At 42.2% G+C, this 21,730-nt stretch overlaps 1 pseudogene; it reads right to left on the reverse strand.

The window, feature by feature from the left end:
• Window positions 1–19,975: 19,975 nt before the first annotated feature.
• Window positions 19,976–20,075, reverse strand: LOC113325543 (annotated as a pseudogene).
• Between the last annotated feature and the right edge of the window lie 1,655 nt (window positions 20,076–21,730).

Raw genomic sequence — 21,730 nt, forward strand, 5'->3', positions numbered from 1 at the left:
ATTGTCCCCTGTTAGGTAATGGTCACACCAGGATGTGGATCTGCTCTCAAGATATACCGGTGGATTGAATACTCTTACGCTTATTTTTCTCATAGCAAACACGCCCACAATTCCCATATTTAACGGCTCGGTAATCACTAATATAATTAGCAGTAGCAACATTACTCTTGGATAGGATCCCATTGACACCAGAAATAACAACTTTAGAATCATGGTGACTAGTAATTTTAGAATCAGAAGTAACTATACAAACTTGGTTGTTTGCTGCCCCTGTAAGGTCATCCTGCGTCAGAAGTGTTGCTCCTGTAAAAACTTCAGTTGCACATGGAAATTTGGTCTCATAGTATCTGCTAATGATAACGCATGCAACTGATGTAAAGCCCATAATAAATTAATCAACACCTTCCCTACTCCATAAGCAAGTCAAGAATAAAGTCCAGCTCAAGAAAACCACTAGCATCAACATCAGTGGAGTGTAAATCACAGTTAACACAGGAAAAAACTACATTTCCACCTTAATAACACCACAAATATCAATACTTTTGAAACTTGACTCCCAATGAGCATGTGTTCTATTTCCATAATCCTTGCCACAATATCATCCATGTTATTAATTGTGAGAATCACCCTTTGAGCATAGTAACAGAGACTAATATAATGACCATCTGAAGTTAAGACTCGAATCACTTGGTTAGATGATTCAGTTTCTTGCATACATGCTTCACTACCGAGTAGATCCGAACCAACACTAATTGACCAAAGATGAAGAACAGATCTCATCAAGCAAACCATACCCTAGCTGCAAAACAAATTCTTCTCCCCACATACCTAGAACTTGATCAGACAACTCATATGCAACTGAATTTGAAGAAAACAAATGGAAATGATACCCACGGTTAAAAACCAGCTCATGAAAAGTTATATACGTATTTGAGGGTGAAAACAGTTTCTGCTGGTTTCGGTAATTTCGTGTGATGTGGGTGAGAAACAAATCTAAACCCTAAACAATGTACTGCAAGGGAGTACTTTAGATTCGAGAGATCAATCTGTACAAGTCCGGACTAAACCAAGAAATGGCCATTCCAGACTTGCTTCGGTCACAAAGTGGAGGAGAAGGGTTGGTCTTGGGGAGGGAAGCGAAGAGAGTGTTGAGACCAGAATAGTTGATTCTGGAAGAGTAGTTGTTTTTGTGACTTGTATCAGAAAGTGGGAAGCTAACATATGGGAAAGCTAGCAAACATTTTCTGAGTGTTGTATGCTCATGGCAAGAACTTGTTGTTTGGTGGAAATAGGTAATGCCTATTTATACAAGTCGAAGTGAAACATACTCTGGTCTCATTAAGGAATGGAAAACGAGTGAGTAAACGGGAGGAGGTGGTAACCGGTAACGCCTGTAATTGATGTTTCATAAAAGAAAACATTTCACCATTACTCCATGTATTTACTAACCGCCTCATCCTTATGACACTTTCTTATAACGAGCATAGTGTACGCCGCACGCTGTAAACCGCCAAACCAATACCCAATGAGCATCCCCCAGTTTGTGACATGTGTTGATGTCTCGAGTGTTTTCGTGGAAAACATGTATCATGTTGTTGTTTTCTGGCAAGTTGAGCTTGGGAGACTTGCCGGCTAGGTGGTGACCTTTGACGGTCGAGATCTTGCATCTTGAGAGGAAGGGTAACCGTTGATTATTGCAACCCTGCATTTGGTAGCCAGTGGCATGAAAGCATGGCCGACATGACTTTAATATGACATAGTTTAGGCGCGGCCAAAAGCTAGGGTTTTGGCATTGTTTGGGCGTGACCAAAACTAGGGCTTGGCGTCGGGCCAAAGGTTGTCATGCGTTAGCTGGTAATCTTGGACGGCTAAGACCAGCATCTTAGATGGAAAGGTGACCGTTGATTGTTGTAGGCTTTCGTTTTGGCAGGAGTAAAGGGAAGGCCGGCATGACATGGTTTAGGCGCGGCAAGGTGGCTGGCACGGCATGCCATTGGTACATGTGGCATGGTCGGCATGCCTTGGCGCGGTTTAGGCGTGGCCAAAACTAGGGTCTTGGCGTTGGGCCAAAGGTTACCGTGCATTGGTTGGCGACCTTGGACGGATAAGATCTGCATCTTATATGAAAAAGTGGTCGTTGATTGTTGCAGGCCTTTATTTTGGTAGCCGCATAGGGAAGGCCGGCATGACATGGTTTAGGCGCGGCAAGGTGGCTGGCACGACATGCCATTGGCACATGTGGCATGGTCGGCATGCCTTGGCGCGGTTTAGGCGTGGCCAAAACTAGGGTCTTGGCATTGGGCCGAAGGTTATCGTGCATTGGTTGGCGACCTTGGACGGCTAAGATCTGCATCTTAGATGAAAAATTGACCGTTGATTGTTGCAGGACTTCGTTTTGGTAGTCGCATAAGGAAGGACGGCATGGTATGGCGCGGCAAGGTGGTTGGCATGCCATTGGTACATGTGGCATGACATGCCTTGGCGCGGTTTGGCGTGGACAAAACTAGGGTTTTGGGCCAAAGGTTACCATGCGTTGTTTGGCGACCTTGGACGGCTAGGATTTGCATCTAGGATGGAAAGGTGGTCGTTGATCGTCGCACGCCTTCGTTTTGGTAGCCGCATAGGGAAGGCCGGAATGGTGGGGCCAAGGCCAATGGCGCGGATGGCTTGGCATAGTGAAGCCAACGGTTTGGTACGGACGGCTTGGAATTGTGGGGCCAAGGAAAGGTGCGGTTGGCTTCGCATGCCATTGGCGCATGGTGCGGATAACATGGTTGGGGACAAGGCAAGGTGTGGTTGGCTTGGCATAGTGGGGGCAAGGGTTTGGCATGGACGGATGGCATGGTGGGGCCAAAGAAAGGTGCGGTTGGATTGGCGTGGTGGGGCCAAGGGTTTGGCATGCCATTAGCGCATTGTGCACCTAGCATGGTTGGGGACAAGTCAAGTTGCGGTTGGTTTGGGATAGTGGGGCCAAGGGTTTGGCATGCCATTGGAGCATGGTGCGGCTAGCATGGTTAACATGCCTTGGCGCGGTAGACGTGGCTGACATGGTTGTCATGCCTTGGCGCGGAGATGTGGCTGGCATGGTTTTCCATTGCACAGTGGTACGCCTGGCATGGTTGGCATGCCTTGGCGCGGAGATGTGGCTGGCATGGTTGGCATGCCTTGGCACGGAGGTGTGGCTGGCATGGTTTGCCATTGGCACAATGGTGCGGCTGGCATGGTAGCATGAGAATTAGGGTTTGGCATAGATGATGTCAGTCGATGTTAAGGGCTCTGCCGTGGAACATGACCCATAAAAAAAAGGTATCCTGGTAATTCTTGCGTAGGCATGCTAATTGATTCAATAAATGTGCTAATGGTCATAGTGACGTCATGTCAGTTGCACAGTTTTACAATTTTAACCCTAAACTAAAAACCACCATCAACATTAAGTCCACTGCTTAGCTCGGAACAGGAGCATTGTTGCGAGGTAAGAATAAGATGGTGACGAGCAAGGACAAAAATCGAAACGGCAAGTCGTGAAAAGATGTTCAGGAAGGTCCGACTAACCTTTTTCGAGAGGTAAGGAGAGTTCATGATATCCCGTGTTTGGCGGCCTTGCATATATTCTATTTATGGTGTAGAACGTGAAATGGTGGGATGAAGATCGTCGGCTTAGTCTGGCTATGCATCATATTGGCTGGGTTAGGGAACATCATGATGCTGGCTTGGCGAGTTGTTGGTGATGGCGCGACAAGTCATGGCGCGGCAAGTCATGAGGTGGACGGCTTGTCGTGGCGAGGCCAAGGCATGGCGTGGTTCTGGCAAGGCTAGCATGGAGGACGGCTGGCGTGGTGGGGACAAGGAATGACACGGTTTGGTAAGGCAAGCATAACGCAAACGGCTTGGCCCAGTAGTGGCTTGTCTTTGCGGGCATGGTTGTCTCTTTTCCTTACGTGACTCACATATGAAGTTCTTTCCTTATTCAAAACCCCGCAAGTGTTATGCCCGTAGAAAGGGGGCGTTATTCCTTCTCCTCATGTCACCTTGTCGGTTTTGTTTTTTCCAAGTCTCGGTGCTGGTGGCAGAGAGTAACAATGCGGGCAAGCGTGTCTTAAACATGTACTTCAACGTTTTCTCACCAAACCCTAATTTACCTCACGTGACCAGGCATTCCCTTATATTCGCTAGTAGAGAACGGTTTCATTAGAATCTGATATCACGCCTCAATCCGCGGCTAGTATGATGCTTTCCTTTTCGGTACCTCATCGCTCTAATGGTTATAAGAGATGATCTTGAATCCTTCATTTGCACAGGTCGTTCTGAAATCGTGTCTATCCTCTATACTTTCTCTGGTTTTGTAGCGCATAATGGGATCTTCCAATGACAGACATGTCTCCAATTTTTCGGGGAGAAACTTTGGAATCGACGAAAGCCAGTCTTCTTCTCATGGGGAGGCGTTGAATAGAATTGAATCTCTGTTTCATGAAGCTGGCGAAATCATTCGGGACATACCTTTGGAGGAAGAACGGGAAGGCGGCGAAGCATCCCAGTGCGTTGGGAGGATTTGGTGCAACAAAACCTCTTCACGGCCCACTGTTAGGGCGGGACAGTTTGCTTCTCAGTTGAAACGGCGGAATGTCGAGCTTTTGAAACTTTTAGGGGAAAATCAACGTAGCTCCCCTATCCAGGACGGTGTCATAACCCTTGATTATGATGAATCGAGAAATTCTCCTCGAAAGGTCACTGAGAAGACTTCCGAGGAAGATGATGATGTTGCGGTTGATGAAACTGAAACAACTTTTGGAGAAGGCAGCGAAACTGTTGTCGGCGGCATTGGAGAAGTCGTGGTGGCATATGCTGGATTGGTTGTCGAGGCGGATGTCGGTAAAAAGACGGATGATGTTGCTGCTGAGACGACTTCCGGGTGGGATGTTGAGGCTGCTATTACTAATGTGGCTTCCGGATGGAACTTTTGCTGCCCGAAATATTATTGGGGAAAGTGTTTGAAAAAGCTCTGATCGAGGCATTGGCAAATCACACATTAGCTTTCTATGACTAGCTTCTTCTTCTACATTGTTTCTAATCGTCGCTTAGTTGTCCTGATGTTTTGCAGACTTTGTTTTTTTTACCTTCCTTGTATTCGCGGTGAAGTTAGGGTTTCTTCAATTAGCATCCCGCTTGCGGTTTCTGTTTTTGAATAAAACTTCTCATTTTTTGAAAGACCCAAGCCTTCCATTAGAATGGGTTGGTGTTTCTGGTAGTGATTGGATGGTTAATGGTTTCTCAATGATTTGGGATTTATTGGTATATTTTTCTGAGATTTGGAAGACTCATTCTGAAAGAAATGTATGCCTTTTGAATAAAAACGAAACCTTAAAGAAGAATACAAACGGTGCATTCATCTTGGGGAAAAAACAAATATCAAGCGGAAGGAGAAATTGCTGAAGAAAAAAACTAAAGGGAGAGTGCTGGAAGAGGGTAGTACAGCGTTTTAGGGATTGAAAAGCTTGAGCCATCGCGAATGAACTATCACACCTCCCAGCTTGTTTGTGCTGATGAGCTTGCAGTAACCTCCCAAAAGGACGTCTGCCACCAGATATGGCTCGTCTTCTTTTTCCTTGGGCGAATCGGTCTGAACACCTATCTTTACCGTCATCTTCCCTACTTGAAACGAATTCACTTTGACCACCATATCTTCGATTTGAAACGAATTCGGGTGTTATGTAACCGCTTGAATCTTGGGCTCGTCAGTTTCGATGGCAGCTTCCATATTATTTGCAAAGCGTTTGAATGACCCAGCGCCCCATTCACATATCTTGACAGCGTCCCCGCCAGTAATCGTGTTGAGTCCCCATAACAGAATAGGGGAAGAAATGACTGGTTGTAGAGAAGATCATTTGGCCAAACTTACTTGCCTTTGGAATCCATGAGTTAGCGCCAACAGGTCATCTTCAGGTGTTCGGGTTCCATCGGTAACTCGTCGATGCGGCAACAAGTGGGTCGGTTTGTTGGAGATTCTTTCGGGGGTTGACATCGGTAGAGGAGATGTTCCCAATTTCGCCTTGTTGTCGAGTACCCACAAGTGCCCCAATATCATGTCGTAACCCAGTTCTTTGACAATGTGGAATTTGCTATGCGTTATAGCGTATTCCATCTTGATCTCGAGATTAATGTAGCCGTACGCGTTCAAGGCTTCCCCTCTCGGGTTCTTAATCACGGATGGGGAATGGGTAGCCTCTTGTTTCGTAAATCCCGCATCTTTCAGAGTCTTGAAAGTAATAATGTTGAAGTCAGAGGCCGTGTCGATTAGCGTGTTGTCGAATTCAATACCTCTTAAATAGGACGTGGTCAGCAGTCCCCAGTTGTCCTTTTCGATTCCGCTTGCTGAGAGAGCTTGGGCTCTTGGCGTGGCTTCCGTGGAGGGAAAATACGTTTGCCCGACACGAGACGATTGAGAGCCGTGAAGATATCTTGGCGCTGCACCTTGGAAAAGTAGAAAATTTCGCATACGTGTTGCATCATGGATCGCACAGTCTCGTGCACTGAGTCCCCATAGACTCCAAAATTCCTCACCGGAAGTGGGTCTCGATGTACTACCTCGTTTTCTAGTTGAAGTTCCACTGCTTCTATCTTTTCTTTGAACATATGCTTCAGTCTGTTGCAATCACTGGTTGGGTGGTGAACAAATCTATGTTAGTGGCAGTATTTGGGGTTTGCCATCTCGGCCTCAGTCGGTGGGCGTCTGGGAGATGGTAGTCTGATAACATCATCTTGAATCCATGCTTCTAAGACGCCGATAACCTCCTCAATGGGAAATGGGAAATCCAGGGTATTTCCTTCAGCTTCGTGATGACGCATGGGATCTTTAGCGGCGACCTTCCGTGGCGGAGTTTCTCGTCGTGCTGGTACTTCGTGTTTAGGCTACTGGTATGCAGCTGGGGCCTTCCTTTTTCCTCTCTCGTTTACTACGTTCACAGAGGAGGGACCAATGTTGTATTGTTTGTTGATGAGACGTCTATTCCCGCGAGTTTCACGCACGTCTTCGGTTCTGGTTGGTCTAGATCTTTCTAATAATGTTGGTGTTGTCGTTGCTGATCGCCTGACAGCTTCATGGAGCTCAGAGAATGTCTGGAAACGCAGTTTCTCTAGCAGGGCGCGGTAAATTGGAGCCATACCGTTGATGCATGAATTCACCAGCTGTTGCTCGGTCACGTTTGGGTCATGACAGTCCAGTGCTTGAACCCTGAATCTCTTAACAAAATCATTTAAATGTTCGTTGTTCCGTTGGTACATCCTTCTTAGGGCCGAGAAGTTATCTTATTCAGACACAAAGAAGTACTTCTTGTAAAATGCGGCAACCGTGCCACCCCAGTTGGGGATGTTGTTTGGCGCGATGATGTTGTACCATGTGTACGCTTTTCCGATAAGCGATTTTGAAAACTCCCTCAGACGAAGAACTTGATTGTATTCATGTTCGCCTAGGGACTCCAAGAAGCGAGAGACATGCTAACGTGCATTTCCGGTGCCATCGTACAGGGTGAATTTAGGAGAGGAGTATCCTCTTGGAAGAGGAATTCTTTGTATTTCAGGTAGGTAAGGAGGTTGATGCTGATGCATGTCTATTTCATCATTCTTGATTCGATTCTGGAGAAGTTTCTCCAGATCCTCTCGTGTGAAAAAATTGGACGGTTGACTTCTTTCCAATGGGGTTCTGGCACGAATATCCTCGTCCGCGGGGACGCGTTCTGCCGAGGTGCTAGCGTCGGGGGTGTTGGAGATGTTTATAAACGGCTCTGGAGGGTGTGACTCACGTGGCAGCCGCTCTGTCAGGGCTTTGAGAAAGACGAGTACTTCTTTCTGCGTCGAAACCATATCCGTATGGGCTCTAGCGAGAACCTCCTGCCATTCCATCAAATCAGCGATGGTGATATAGGGTCGGCTTCCTCTGGTTCCTCCGGTTTCTCGTCCCGTTGGTGGGGTAGTTGGAGTCTTAGTGGCGGTTGGAGGCTCCATGCTTGACGAAGCGTTAGGAGCAGTAGCGGCATCTTTGGCCCTGGTAACTGGTGGCGTAACGCCTGAAGGAGCGCTTTTAGTACTGCCAGGATTAGCAAGTTGCGCAGGGACATTAGAAGCGGTAACGGCTCTGGCCCTGGTGATCGGCGGTGCTACACCTGAAAGAGTCTTTTCAGTGTTACTGCGGTTAGTAGGATGCTGTTGAAAGTAGCGTTAACACCAGGGACAGATTCTGCGTTGGTGTTCTCGGCAGCTGATCCGGATATGAGTTCCACCATGTTGGAGTTGGAAGTGGAAGGTGATATCGGAAATTTGGAAATCGATATTGCAACTGAGAGATTGATCTCCCACTGTGGTCGCCAATTGTTTGAGGGTGAAAACAGTTTCTGCTGGTTTCGATAATTTCGTGTGATGTGGGTGAGAAACAAATCTAAACCTAAACAATGTACTGCAAGGGAGTACTTTATATTCGAGAGATCAATCTGTACAAGTCCGGCCTAAACCAAGAAATGGTCGTTCCACACTTGCTTCGGTCACAAAGTGGAGGAGAAGGGTTGGTTTTGGGGAGGGAAGCGAAGAGAGTTTTGAGACCAAAATAGTTGATTCTGGAAGAGTAGTTGTTTTTGTGACTTGTATCAGAAAGTGGGAAGCTAACAGATGGGAAATCTAGCAAACATTTTCTGAGTGTTGTTTGCTCTTGACCAGAACTTGTTGTTTGGTGAAAATAGGTAATGCCTATTTATACAAGTCGGAGTGAAACGTACTCTGGTCTCATTAAGGAATTGAAAAAGGGTGAGTAAATGCGAGGAGGTGGTAACCGGTAACGCCTGGAATTGATGTTCCATAAAAGAAAACGTTTCACCATTACTCCCCGTATTTACTAACGACCTCATCCTTATGACACTTTCTTATAACGGGCGTAGTGTACGCCACACGTTGTAAACCGCCAAACCAATACCCAATGAGCATCCCCCAGTTTGTGACATGTGTTGATGTCTCGAGTGTTTTCGTGGAAAACATGTAGCATGTTGTTGTTTTCTGGCAAGTTGAGATTGGGAGACTTGCCGGCTCGGTGGTGACCTTTGACGGTCGAGATCTTGCATCTTGAGAGGAAGGGTAGCCGTTGATTATTGCAACCCTGCGTTTGGTAGCCAGTGGCATGAAAGCATGGCCGGCATGGCTTTAATATGACATAGTTTAGGCGCGGCCAAAAGCTAGGGTTTTGGCATTGTTTGGGCGTGACCAAAACTAGGGCTTGGCGTCGGGCCAAAGGTTATCATGCGTTAGATGGTAACCTTGGACGGCTAAGATCTGCATCTTAGATGGAAAGGTGACCGTTGATTGTTGCAGGCTTTCATTTTGGCAGGCGTAAAGGGAAGGCCGACATGACATGGTTTAGGCGCGGCAAGGTGGCTGGCACGGCATGCCATTGGCACATGTGGCATGGTCGGCATGCCTTGGCGCGGTTTAGGCGTGGCCAAAACTAGGGTCTTGGCGTTGGGCCAAAGGTTACCGTGCGTTGATTGGCGACTTTGGACGGCTAAGATCTGCATCTTATATGAAAAAGTGGTCGTTGATTGTTGCAGGCCTTCGTTTTGGTAGCCCCATAGGGAAGGCCGGCATGACATGGTTTAGGCGCGACAAGGTGGCTGACACGGCATGCCATTGACACATGTGGCATGGCCGGCATGCCTTGGCGCGGTTTAGGAGTTGCCAAAACTAGGGTCTTGGCGTTGGGCCGAAGATTACCATGCGTTGGTTGGCGACCTTGGACGGCTAAGATCTGCATCTAGATGAAAACGTGGTCGTTGATTGTTGCAGGCTTTCATTTTGGTAGCCACATAGGGAAGGCCGGCATGGTATGGCGTGGAAAGGTGGTTGGCATGCCATTGGCACATGTGGTATGGCATGCCTTGGCGCGGTTTGGCGTGGCCAAAACTAGGGTTTTGGGCCAAAGGTTACCATGCGCTGTTTGGCGACCTTGGACGGCTAGGATTTGCATCTAGGATGGAAGGGTGGCCGGTTATCGTCACACGCCTTCGTTTTAGTAACCGCATAGGGAAGGCCGGGATGATGGGGCCAAGGCCAATGGCGCGGATGGCTTTGCATAGTGGGGCCAAGGGTTTGGTACGGACGGCTTGGCAAGCTGGGGCCAAGGCAAGGTGCAGTTGGCTTGGCATGGTGGGGCCAAGGGTTTGGCATGCCATTGGCGCACGGTGCGGCTAGCATGGTTGGGGCCAAGGAAAGGTGTGGTTGGCTTAGCATAGTGGGGCCAAGGGTTTGGAACAGACGGCTTGGCATGGTGGGGCCAAAGCAAGGTGCGGTTGGCTTGGCATGGTGGGGCCAAGGGTTTGGCATGCCATTGGCGCATGGTGCGGCTAGCATGGTTGGGGCCAAGGCAAGGTGCGGTTTTCTTGGCATAGTGGGGCCAAGGGTTTGGCATGCCATTGGCGCATGGTGCGGATAGCATGGTTGGCATGCCTTGGCGCGGTAGACGTGGCTGACATGGTTTGCCATTGGCACAGTGGTGTGGCTGGCATGGTAGGCATGCCTTGGCGCGTAGATGTGGATGGCATGGTTCTCCATTGGCACAGTGGTGCGGCTGGCATGGTTGGCATGCCTTGGCGCGGAGATGTGGCTGGCATGGTTTGCGATTGGCACAGTGGTGCGGCTGGCATGGTTGGCATGCCTTGGCGCGGAGATGTGGCTGGCATGGTTTTCCATTGGCACAGTGGTGCGGCTGGCATGGTTGGCATGCCTTGACACGGAGATTGGATGGCATGGCTTGCCATTGGCACAGTGGTGCGGATGGCATGGTTGGCATGCCTTAGCGCGGAGATGTGGCTGGCATGGTTTGCCATTGGCACAGTGGTGCGGCTGGCATGTTTGGCATGCCTTGGCGCGGAGATGTGGCTGGCATGGTTTGCCATTGGAACAGTGGTGCGGCTGGCATGGTTGGCATGCCTTGGCGCGGTAGCATGAGAATTAGGGTTTGACATAGATGATGTCAGTCGATGTTAAGGGTTCTGCCGTGGAACATGACCCATAAAAGAAAGGTACCCCGGTAATTCTTGCGTAGGCATGCTGATTGATTCAATAAATGTGCTAATGGTCATAGTGATGTCATGTCAGTTGCACAATTTTACGATTTTAACCCTAAGCTAAAAACCACCATCAACAATATGGTATCTATCCATCAAAATTGAACCCTCAAACCTCTTTCTACGGTCAAATACGAAACATGTGTAACAAACACAAACAGAAAAACCAACATCTCCATTCAAATTCCTCATATCACTAACAAGATTTCGTCGAACAGTTCTTTTGCCTGGTCAACTACATGTTGTGTTAGCCATTTATTTATCACTAGATTCCAGTCTTCAGTACCCCAATGAAGCATTTTACCATACAAACTCCATGCAGTATTAATAACACCTCTCTTAGCTGACAAATAAACAAATGAAGCAGTAAACATCCAATTTGACAGGTAACCAATTTGATAAACTAGCTCATAAACAAATTTGTTATAGTATGAAACAAAATAGGTTGCAGAATCATCGACAAAAGAAAACAACCCCTTAATAAGTTGCCATTCTTTTCCACGATCAATGACCGTATCATCAGACTTGAAACAATGGTAAGTAGATATCCCAGTAGGTAGTGTGTGGTTGGAAAAAAAATTGTGCTCAAAACATACACTATCCATTAGAAGTATTTTAACAAACAATTACCAAGTAGTGTCAGAAACGTAACCCTTAGAAAACATACAAACAATTGGATCCATAAACCATGAGTCTGACCAGTACCCATGTTTGTGAATCAGCTCTTTAACAAGTTCTCTATCAGAATTATATTTAGCAAAAAAAAAACCCCATAAACTGAGCTCTATCTTCTTTCCTCGATCGAATAATGAGCGGGTAAAATCAGAAAGAAGAGTAAAGAAATCCTTACGATTCAATTTGTTGAGGATGATGATTAAATCCTTTAACTGCCTGCTATACTCCACCATCTTGCTAGCAACAATTTCAGATGGAAAACCTTTAATATCAAATGAACTACCCGAATTAGCGAGGGTATTTCCTTAACGTGGATCTACAATCATTGAATCTTCATTTTCTTCAAAGAAAAACGGCGGAATCAACTTGCAATCGAGAGATTCATCTTCTTATGCAGCTAATGGAATTGAAGATTTCTGAGTGGAATCACTTACTTAATCTGAATCAACAGGAATTGGTTCCATGTGGTCATCGATGTATTTCTTCATCGTCTTCAATTGATGAACCACTGATTGGAGTAATCCAAGACTTTCTTCTGAATTCTCATCATATAACCTACACTCCATTACTAGTATTTCCATGTTTTCCTTTGATAAGATGTTCATCCATGTAATTACCTGATTAGGATGTCGAATAAATTCACCCTCCAGCTTCTCTGATACTGCATCTAGAAGTTTTTCTAAGCCATATATATTCTGTGATAACAACTCAGCTTCTGTAAATTATGTTGGATAAAACTTGTCCAAATCTGCAGCCTCCATTGAAGAAACCCGCAGAATTGAAACGGCTCTAGATACCAATTATCATGTACCTGAGTACGGTGACAAGGGGTGGATAGATTTGAGGATAAAACCCTCTTGATTCTCACGAATCAAGCCTCTCTGGTTCACGAAGAACACAACCTAAGAACAAAGTTCTGTTTGGATTAATGATTTGATGAGTTTTCATTTACAGAACAATTAGCTTATAAAGCCAAGCTTCCCCACCCTAACATCCAATGCTCAATACACTCATATATGGTTACATCTAATACATTCATACAACTGATAACTACACTCACTCGTACACTAAATACTACTAACTATAACTACTACTATAGACTGGCAGGTAACATGATATGGGAAACCTCTCACATATAAGGTACATGACATGAAATATTATTTAGAGATTTAATAAGAACTATCAACATTGAATTTCGTCAATACTTGAAGAACATAAAAGTATCTTCTTCCATAACCATCATTATAAATATTGTTTGTTATTTTAAATAAAACTTTTACTAAAATGAAACCTATGTTACCAACCAAAAGCTTTGTTTAAATTTTATTAACTAAAAGTAAATTTAATAGTTGTAACATGTAAAAAAAGAAAAAAGAAAAAAAAACCCAAAAGGAAATGATAGATTCTGAACTCTTGACAAAGAAGACGATGAGATGAATTTTAACTCTAATTTTATTTTAAATCATTAATTAAATAAATAGAAGTGTCGAACATAGGAGAACAATAGATGGTATGTGGCATCCAATAAATGGTTGAGACACCCGCATAAGGAGAAATTATATTATTAAAATTATAATTATTAACAAATTTATTATCTATTTTTAAAATTATACTCCCTCCGCCCCACATTAGTTGAGCCATTTGTAGTTTGCACAATTATTAAGGCAAGGAAAGACGGGGAAGTATGTTTAAGTATTTCTTACAAGTATGCCCTTATGGATAATAATTTGTAACACTTCGAAATGATTTATCTCTTAAACTATACCACGATTTTTCTTAAACTTTATACCGTTGAAAAGCATTTTAAAACACATATGTAACGAATATAAACATGGCTATCAAATTATACATATTTCTTATAGTAACAATAATCAATTAAAAGGGTAGTTCTAGAAGTATCCCCTTGATTAGTGAAATGGCTCATCTATTTGTGGAACAAAATTTAAAACCAAATAGCTCAACTAATTAGGGACGGAGGGAGTATTTATTATGATGAATAGTGAACATCTATCATGAGAAGTTAATAAAATATTTACTAAGAGAAATTAATGAGTCATAATGACGTAAATAACTTGAGACCGTTGGATGCGTTTCTAACTTTGAATCACAAACGTCATTTATAAAAATTCATGTGAACAACCACAAGCTTAGATTTAGCTTTTCCAAGAATGAATCCAGAGCATTCCTTATCTTGCCTAAGTTGTCCAAACTATGCTTTATAAGCTTGACCAGGGCTTAACCCGTGCCATAACGGCACGAGCATAATTTTTATTTAATATGCATTTTCCGGTATTCGGATGTTAGATTTAGTACTTATTATTTGTCGTGTTACCGTCCTTATTTCTGGTCTTCAGTCTACAAATCCTTTCTCATGTACCCTTATATGATTTATTTCTATTTTGAAACTTTCATATCTTCCCAAATATGTTAGAGTTGTATCCCTAAGCCACGAATTTATCATAATTATTTTCACACTTTTTTTCCCAAAATAAAATGAAAACTTTTATAGTGTTTAATAATGTACAAATGTATCTTATGAGTCATTTGGAATGATGCTGCACTTCTGTATTTCCCTTATTTTAGTGAATGTGCAAAATCAAAACATTGAACTATGTTAGTTATTACGTCATCTGAGTTTATTCGTCATTTGTAAGAATAATCCAAGAAGATTATAACCCAGTGGACTCAACAATAAAAATCATTTTTATGTTCTTACAAATTCAATAACACAATAAGATCTCTTACCTTAAAACTTCTACACATTCTACGATATTGACCTTCCAAATGTGTGGTTATTCGCTGCATAAAAATGATGAAACCATGGTTATCTAGTCAGTCAAATGGTTAACCACTTAACGTGATAACAGTAAACTCAGTTATCCATCATTGAATAAAAATGATATTAAAACATTTAGTAAGGAATATTTTTGTGTGAAGTGCCTTATGGAATCTCTGGATGCAATAATTCTTACAATCGAATTTTCTTAGCTTTTAACTTTTGTTGACTACGATATTATGACTCATCAATTGGCATTTTAATCTTGCGTTTGCTACCTGAAAATTTAAAATCATGTAAGTGTGCTCAAGAAAACCTCTTAGTAAGATAGGAAAACAGTCTCGATGACAAACTTATAGCGGTAAACATGTACATGTGATCAATATCTTCTTTGCACTATCTTATAGTAGTAAACATGTGCACAATTAATTGGACGCTAATTGATAAAACTCTCTTAATGGTTTTAAGTTGAACAAACCAAGGTCGTTGCTTTATCTTCTTCCTAGAAAAATATGGACCTCTCTTTATCTTGCCTAACTTGTCCAAACTGTGTTTTGTCTAGAATACATAACACAGTTTGGTTAAGTTTGCCTATGTAAAGAGTGGTCAGGATTTGTCTAGGGAAAGGATAAATCTACGGTCGTGGTTTGTTCAACTTAAATGTTATTATTAGTGTTATATTAATTGGTATCTTTTTTGGTAGAACCGTAGAGAAAGGCAAAGAGGTAGAAGATTTCTTATTGATATGAGTAACCATATTACATAGCTATATTATCCTTCGTATACATCTAAATGAAAACTCTATATATCTAACTGGGTCGTACATCCATGGGCCGTAGACCCTATAACACTTCCCCTTGTGCGGTCCAACAAAACTTCGTATGTAGTGATACACATATAGTGCTTCTAATGTCGTTCTCTCCTTGATGACTTGTGCCTTAATCAATTGCCTTACTAAAATTTTGACAAGGAAAAACCCAGTGGGATAAAACCTTGGTACAAATCTTCACATGTAGTACTTCACATGTTGTCTCGTACTTTACATGTAGTTGATCACATGCAATACGATCTTCAAAGATCGACGAGTCTAAGTTAATTGTCCCGTTAAAATTTCGACAGGCTAACCAATAGGGACAATACCTGAACTAAATAAAAATATTACACCATTAAGTAAACTTAGAACATAATAGGATGCGTATACGCTGCCTTATTAAAACCTTACAAGGAAAACCCAGTGGGATAAAACCTTGACGAAGGGAAAAGAGTACAACGTGAAAAATGCAAGTAAAGGTGATCCGTTGCAGATGATCACTTGGCTCCGCCGAAGTTGACTAGTTGCTTTACAACTCCTAAGGAAGAAAATCCTTGTAGGAAAGACAATAGTCTTAGCTGGGAAATTACATTCCCGGTGTTTGTTGTTGTCTCATTAAAAACCTTGCCGAGTAACAAAACCCTGTGGGAAAAAAGTAACCTCGGTGAAGGAAAATAGTTCAACACACCATTAGATGCTCCCCCTAATGTCAGACAATTTTCATTAGTCTAATGAAGTCAAAAGGAGTTTATCACACTGTACCTTGGTAACTTAAAAGCTTATAAGACCATGTTGTTGATTCTGGAAGTTACGTTGCTTAACAGACTATCACGTTTCATTTCTTTGATTCATATATTTTCAGTAATATCAACGTGATCTTTATGTCTTCAATGTTCAACATACTTCATGGTTTAGTGTTGTCTCGCTAAAAACCTTATCGAGTAACAAAACCCTTTGGGAAAAACTATTCTCGATCGAAGGGAAAAAGAGTACAACATATCTTCAATTTCGAAGTAAAATATGTAGATATCGTATCCTTGGATCCTCCCCCTGATTACTTTCAGAGTTGTTCCAGACAGTTCCTTTAGTCATGTATTTTTCGAAATTGAATATTGGTAATGACTTAGAAAATAGTCTACCATATCTCCCCCTGAATACTTTCGTTGGAGAAGAGATTATTGTTCCTTCATAATCAACAACTTTTGGATTGCATTTTCATTAGCATTCCTTTTTATGTCTTTGCAGGGATAAAACAAATTTATGTCAATGGTTACTTTTAAGTACATGATTACATTCACTATACCATTCCAATGACGTTACGTTGGCGCGGAGCTATATCTAGCTAACAAGTTCCCTGAGGATGTAAAATTTTGATCGAGTACACTATTATACTAAGTACAACAATGTGTCTATTGTACTTAGATATGGGAATTTCATCTCCCAACACATCTGATAGACACATTTTTGTGTCCGATTTGTCTCGATTCTATATGTTGTTAGGGCTCATTTTTGTACTTATTATTGTGTTTTATTTATTTATAGGTATTTTTGGCCAATAAACATTTTTGGAAAAAATTGGCTCGAAAAGTTGTCGGAAAGCACCCGGAGGACATTTGCTATTCGGACTCTCACTTTGGATAAGGGGTAACCTAATTACTAAGGGGCATCCCATTTCCAGGCAGTTGTTAATCGCACCCCTACTCTGGATAAGGGGCAACCATCTTCAACATTCAAAAACCAGGTTTTGGCGGGAAAAAGTGCAGAAGAACAGTTTTGGCAATCGTGATTTGGAGGAGTTTGAGGTCGATTAAACCTCTGATTTTCATAGGATAGACTCCTTATGGGTCTAGGAATCTGATATGGGTGTTTAAATCGATTAGACTGGGCTCAATCGACGGATTTTTCTCACAACAGAAAATATGGAAAGTCACGTGTGTGACCTGTTTTAGGGAATTTTAGAGAGATTAAAGCGCTAAACCTTCCCAAAGATTTGTATCTATCTAAGGAAGAGTTTAGAATAAAAAGGAAAGCTCAGAAACGCGTAGAAATCCTAAAACAAGAAATTGCCGCAACTTGGCCGTGAAGAGAAGGAAAGAGATTTTGGAAGATTTGGGAGAGATTTAATCGGTATTTTTGATATAAATAGATGTCTTGGGTCATATAGAAGAGGTGTCGAGAGTTTGGGAACCTAAGGAGAGCCAGAGAAGAAGAAATCAGAGCTTTACCAAACTCTGTTTCTGCTGCTGGCTGCTGGAAGAAGAAGAACGCGAAGAACATTGACGCTCGGTAAACAGTCGCAGAACAGTGTCGTTGTTTAACAGCTGAAGAACATTAAGCTGTTCAGGGCAGTCTTATTTAGGGTCTTAAAATCAGCGACAAAGCAACAGTTTTTCTGTAACAGTTCCATTGTAACAGCTGTTTTGCAACACCAATACACTGTTGCAAACAGTCTGTGTTATTACTTTTCACTCTTTTAATCATCTTTTGAGCAACAAACACATATTTGAGATCATGATTAATATGAGGAGCTAAACCCCATTGCTGAGGCGATAGAGGAAGCTATTTTTCCAACAAAAAGTGGTATATTCTATTTTATCTTTTTATTTGCAATAATTATATGATTATTTGCCTTGAACTATTATTGAATATGATTTTTATTTGAGTGATTGTGATCTATTTTGATGGAGTATGCTTAGTTTTAAGACTTTTGATGCTTCATACTTGGTATTTACAATTATTACTTTTGAAAATCTACTTGTTGCAATATTTTAGAATCAAATTAAACAAGAAAATTGCATAAATATAAGTATTGGTTTAATCACTTTGAACTTGGAAAATAGTGGAATCTTAGCCTCAGTGTTTCTTTTAGTATTGATATCATCTTTGATTGAGTTTGCTATAATTTTTAGTGAGTTTTCTATTTTAATATTAGATTTAAGTCTAATTAATATCCTTCACAAGTCTGAGAATCGAACCACTTTTACCACTATCTACAAATCACATCAATTTTTGGCGCCGCCGACGGGACTTGTTTTTAGGGTTTTAGATTTATTTTTTTATTTTTTATTTTTTTTTTTTTCCTTTTTTTGTTTTGGGTATTTATCTTGTGTCTACAGGTTCTGGATCATAAAGAAAATTGAGCCAAGGAGTTTGGTGATTTCATAAAGACTTGGAGCTAAAGATTAAAGCAAAAAGAACAGAAAAGAAGACAATTTTATTTTAGACAATTTTAGTTTAGGGTTTGTTTATTTTATTTAAAAAAAAAACTGTATTAGGGTTTATTATTTTTGTAATTTTTCTTTATTTTTTTGGACTTTTGGACTTTGGGACATTATTTTTTTTATACCCTACGGAAGGGTACTTTAAATATAAATGTTTGCAGAGAAGGAGGACAATTACGATATTGTCTCTGCACCTTGGGTTCGTACACTAGACATCGGAGTCAGTGGCCCGAGTCGACTACAACCGATTCATCCCCCGTCTGGAACGGGAGGTAAGATTCTAAACACTCGCGAATCCCCTGTCAGCGAGTTACTGGACTCCTTCGTATGCATATATGTTGAGGACTGAATACGGACATTTATTTTTCTAGTAAAGGGCAAGGCCTGGCCATACAAGATAAGGGTTCGGATTTCATCACCGTTCTCTTCTTGCCCGCTTTAGGAACACGTAACCTACGCGAACCTAAGCCTAAAATTTTGACTAGAACGAGACCGATAGGGTAACGAGCTTAACAGGAAAGTCATTCGAAAAATATTGGTTACTCTTTTAAGCATACTTCGAAGTTCTTGACGGTTTCTGTAAGTTGAATGCGTGACTGCGCCGCCTTGTAATACCGGTGAGGCCTTGGGTATCAAAGCTCCACCGAGCTTCCCTCGCCTCTATTCAACTTACGTTAACTCGGATTGATTCCAGAGGGGTTTGCTTAAATTGTAACGAATTCCCGTTCGAAGGATTAGAAGCTGGTCTAGAAACAATCTAAGTGGAGCCATCATGCTTTTTGTTTGCTAGAAATCAATAGGTTTGATTTGGTTGAGTCGGCCTTGATCTGTGTTTGCTTACCCTTCCAATTTAGAAAATTCTATTGTATGCCTGAACGTAAAAGAGACGCACTAGGTAGATTTGTTAAAGAGAAACCTAGTAGTTCGAAGCGTCTCGATTACCTTAATCTAGAAAGTCCGGCTTTTGAAGAGTCTGTTTTTGAACGTTCTTTGACTGAGGAAGAATCCTGTTGCTCCGATAGCGCCAGAAATGGCAACTTTGAAAGCTTTGTTGAATCCAACTAGGACTACCCGTCCTTCGTGTATTAAGTTAGCTGAAACGGAGGCACCCTATGAACTGAAACCTGGGACCTTACAGATGCTCCCAATCTTTTTAGGGAAAGAAAATGAAAACCCTTATTACCATGTTAGGGATTTTGAGGAAATTTGTAGTACTCTAAGAATTAGAGGCTTAGATGATGATGCTTTGAAACTTAGGTTATTCCCATTTTCCTGAAAGATAAGGCCAAGTCGTGGCTGTATAGTTTGGACTCCGAGTCAATTGAGACATATGAACAACTTACATCTGCCTTTTTCAATAAGTTTTTCCCTAGGCACAAAACATCGTCTATTAGGACGCAAATATGCACATTTTCACAACAAGAGGGAGAATCTTTATATAGGTATTTGGAAAGGTTCAATGATTTATTATCCCAGTGTCCTCATCATGGTTTAGAAAAGGTTAGGCTAGTTCAGATCCTTTATGAGGGTTTAGATTATTCCACAACGACCATGGTTGAGTCTCTATGCACTGGTGGATTTGAAAACCAAACTGTTGATGCGGCGATGGAATTTTTTAATGAAATCGCCGAAAAAACCCAGCAATGGGAAAATAGTAGGGCACCCCAGAAAACAATTCTTTTAAGTAGAGGAAACGTTAATAGGGTAGAAGGAGGCTATGAATCAGATGCCAAAATTGCTGCTATAGCAAAAAGGTTAGAAGCCTTAGAAGTGGGCCAGACTAGTGGTAGAGTGGAGCCTTTTTGGGAAGGCCAGAATATTGAAGAGCAGGCCAATGCTCTTTATAATAACACTAGATTTGATAACCGTCAAAAGATTGACCCATATTCAGAAACCTATAATCCTGGTTGGAGAAACCATCCGAACCTTTCGTGGTCTAAGGGCCAAAGTCAAGGTCAGTTTAGTAATTCTAATGCTCCCCCAGGTTTTGGCTATACTAAGAATCCTTCAGGACTAGCTCAGTTTCAGAATCAGTCAGATAAGAAAATCCTAAGTTTAGAGGAATCTCTCGCCTTGTTAACTCAGCAAACTGCAAAATTCCAGTTATCCGTAGAACAGAGTCTACAAGCTAGTAACAGGATAGGACAAGAAAATAGTCAGGCTATTTCCGAGTTAAAAACCCAGGTTGGTCTGATAAGTGATTCTTTGAGAGAAAAAGGTAAGTTTCCTAGTCAAACACAACCCAACCCTAGAGGAGTTCATGAATTAGGTGCAAAACCATCGAATCAATTGAATGCTGTTAGAACCCTTAGAAGTGGTAGAGTTGTAGACAATAAGGTAACCATGCCCGATAGTGAACATACTGTAGTTCACCCCTCAGGATCTCACCTCTCAGGACCAGTAGCTGAAGAGACTGATAAAGTTTCTGATGATGTGAATTCGGTTCCTGAAAGGTCTGATTTTAGGCCTAGAGCCCCATTTCCTCAGCTATTAGTACCAACAAAGAAGGAATCGAACTTTAATGACATAGTGGAGGTTTTTAAGCAAGTTACCATAAACCTTCCCTTATTAGATGCAATTAGGCAAATTCCTGCTTATGCCAAGTTCCTTAAGGATATGTGTACGCGAAAGCGAAAACTTAGCGTCCATAAGAAAGCCTTTTTAGCTAGTCACGTAAGTTCAATCATTCAGAACACCACAACTCCAAAGTACAAAGACCCAGGTTCTCCTACCATTGCTTGCACAATAGGTAACTTCCGGGTAGAAAAAGCTTTACTTGACTTAGGAGCCAGTGTGAACTTACTGCCATTCCATGTATACTTACAGCTAGGACTTGGTGAAATGAAACCTACTCAGATGACACTGCAGTTAGTTGATAGGTCTGTTAAAATCCCTCGAGGTGTTATCGAGGATGTTCTTATTGAGGTCGACAAGTTTATTTATCCAGTGGATTTCGTGGTCCTAGATACCCAACCTGTCCCTGACCCAGAGAACCAGATACCTGTGATTTTAGGTCGCCCATTTTTAGCTACGTCTAATGCGATCATTAACTGTCGAAATGGTGTGATGAGTTTATCTTTTGGTAATATGACTATGGAGATGAACATTTTTAATGTCAGTAAGCAACCTCATGAGCTAGATGACACAT

Source organism: Papaver somniferum, chromosome 11, assembly GCF_003573695.1.
Source record: "Papaver somniferum cultivar HN1 chromosome 11, ASM357369v1, whole genome shotgun sequence".
NCBI classification, from domain to species: Eukaryota; Viridiplantae; Streptophyta; class Magnoliopsida; order Ranunculales; family Papaveraceae; genus Papaver; species Papaver somniferum.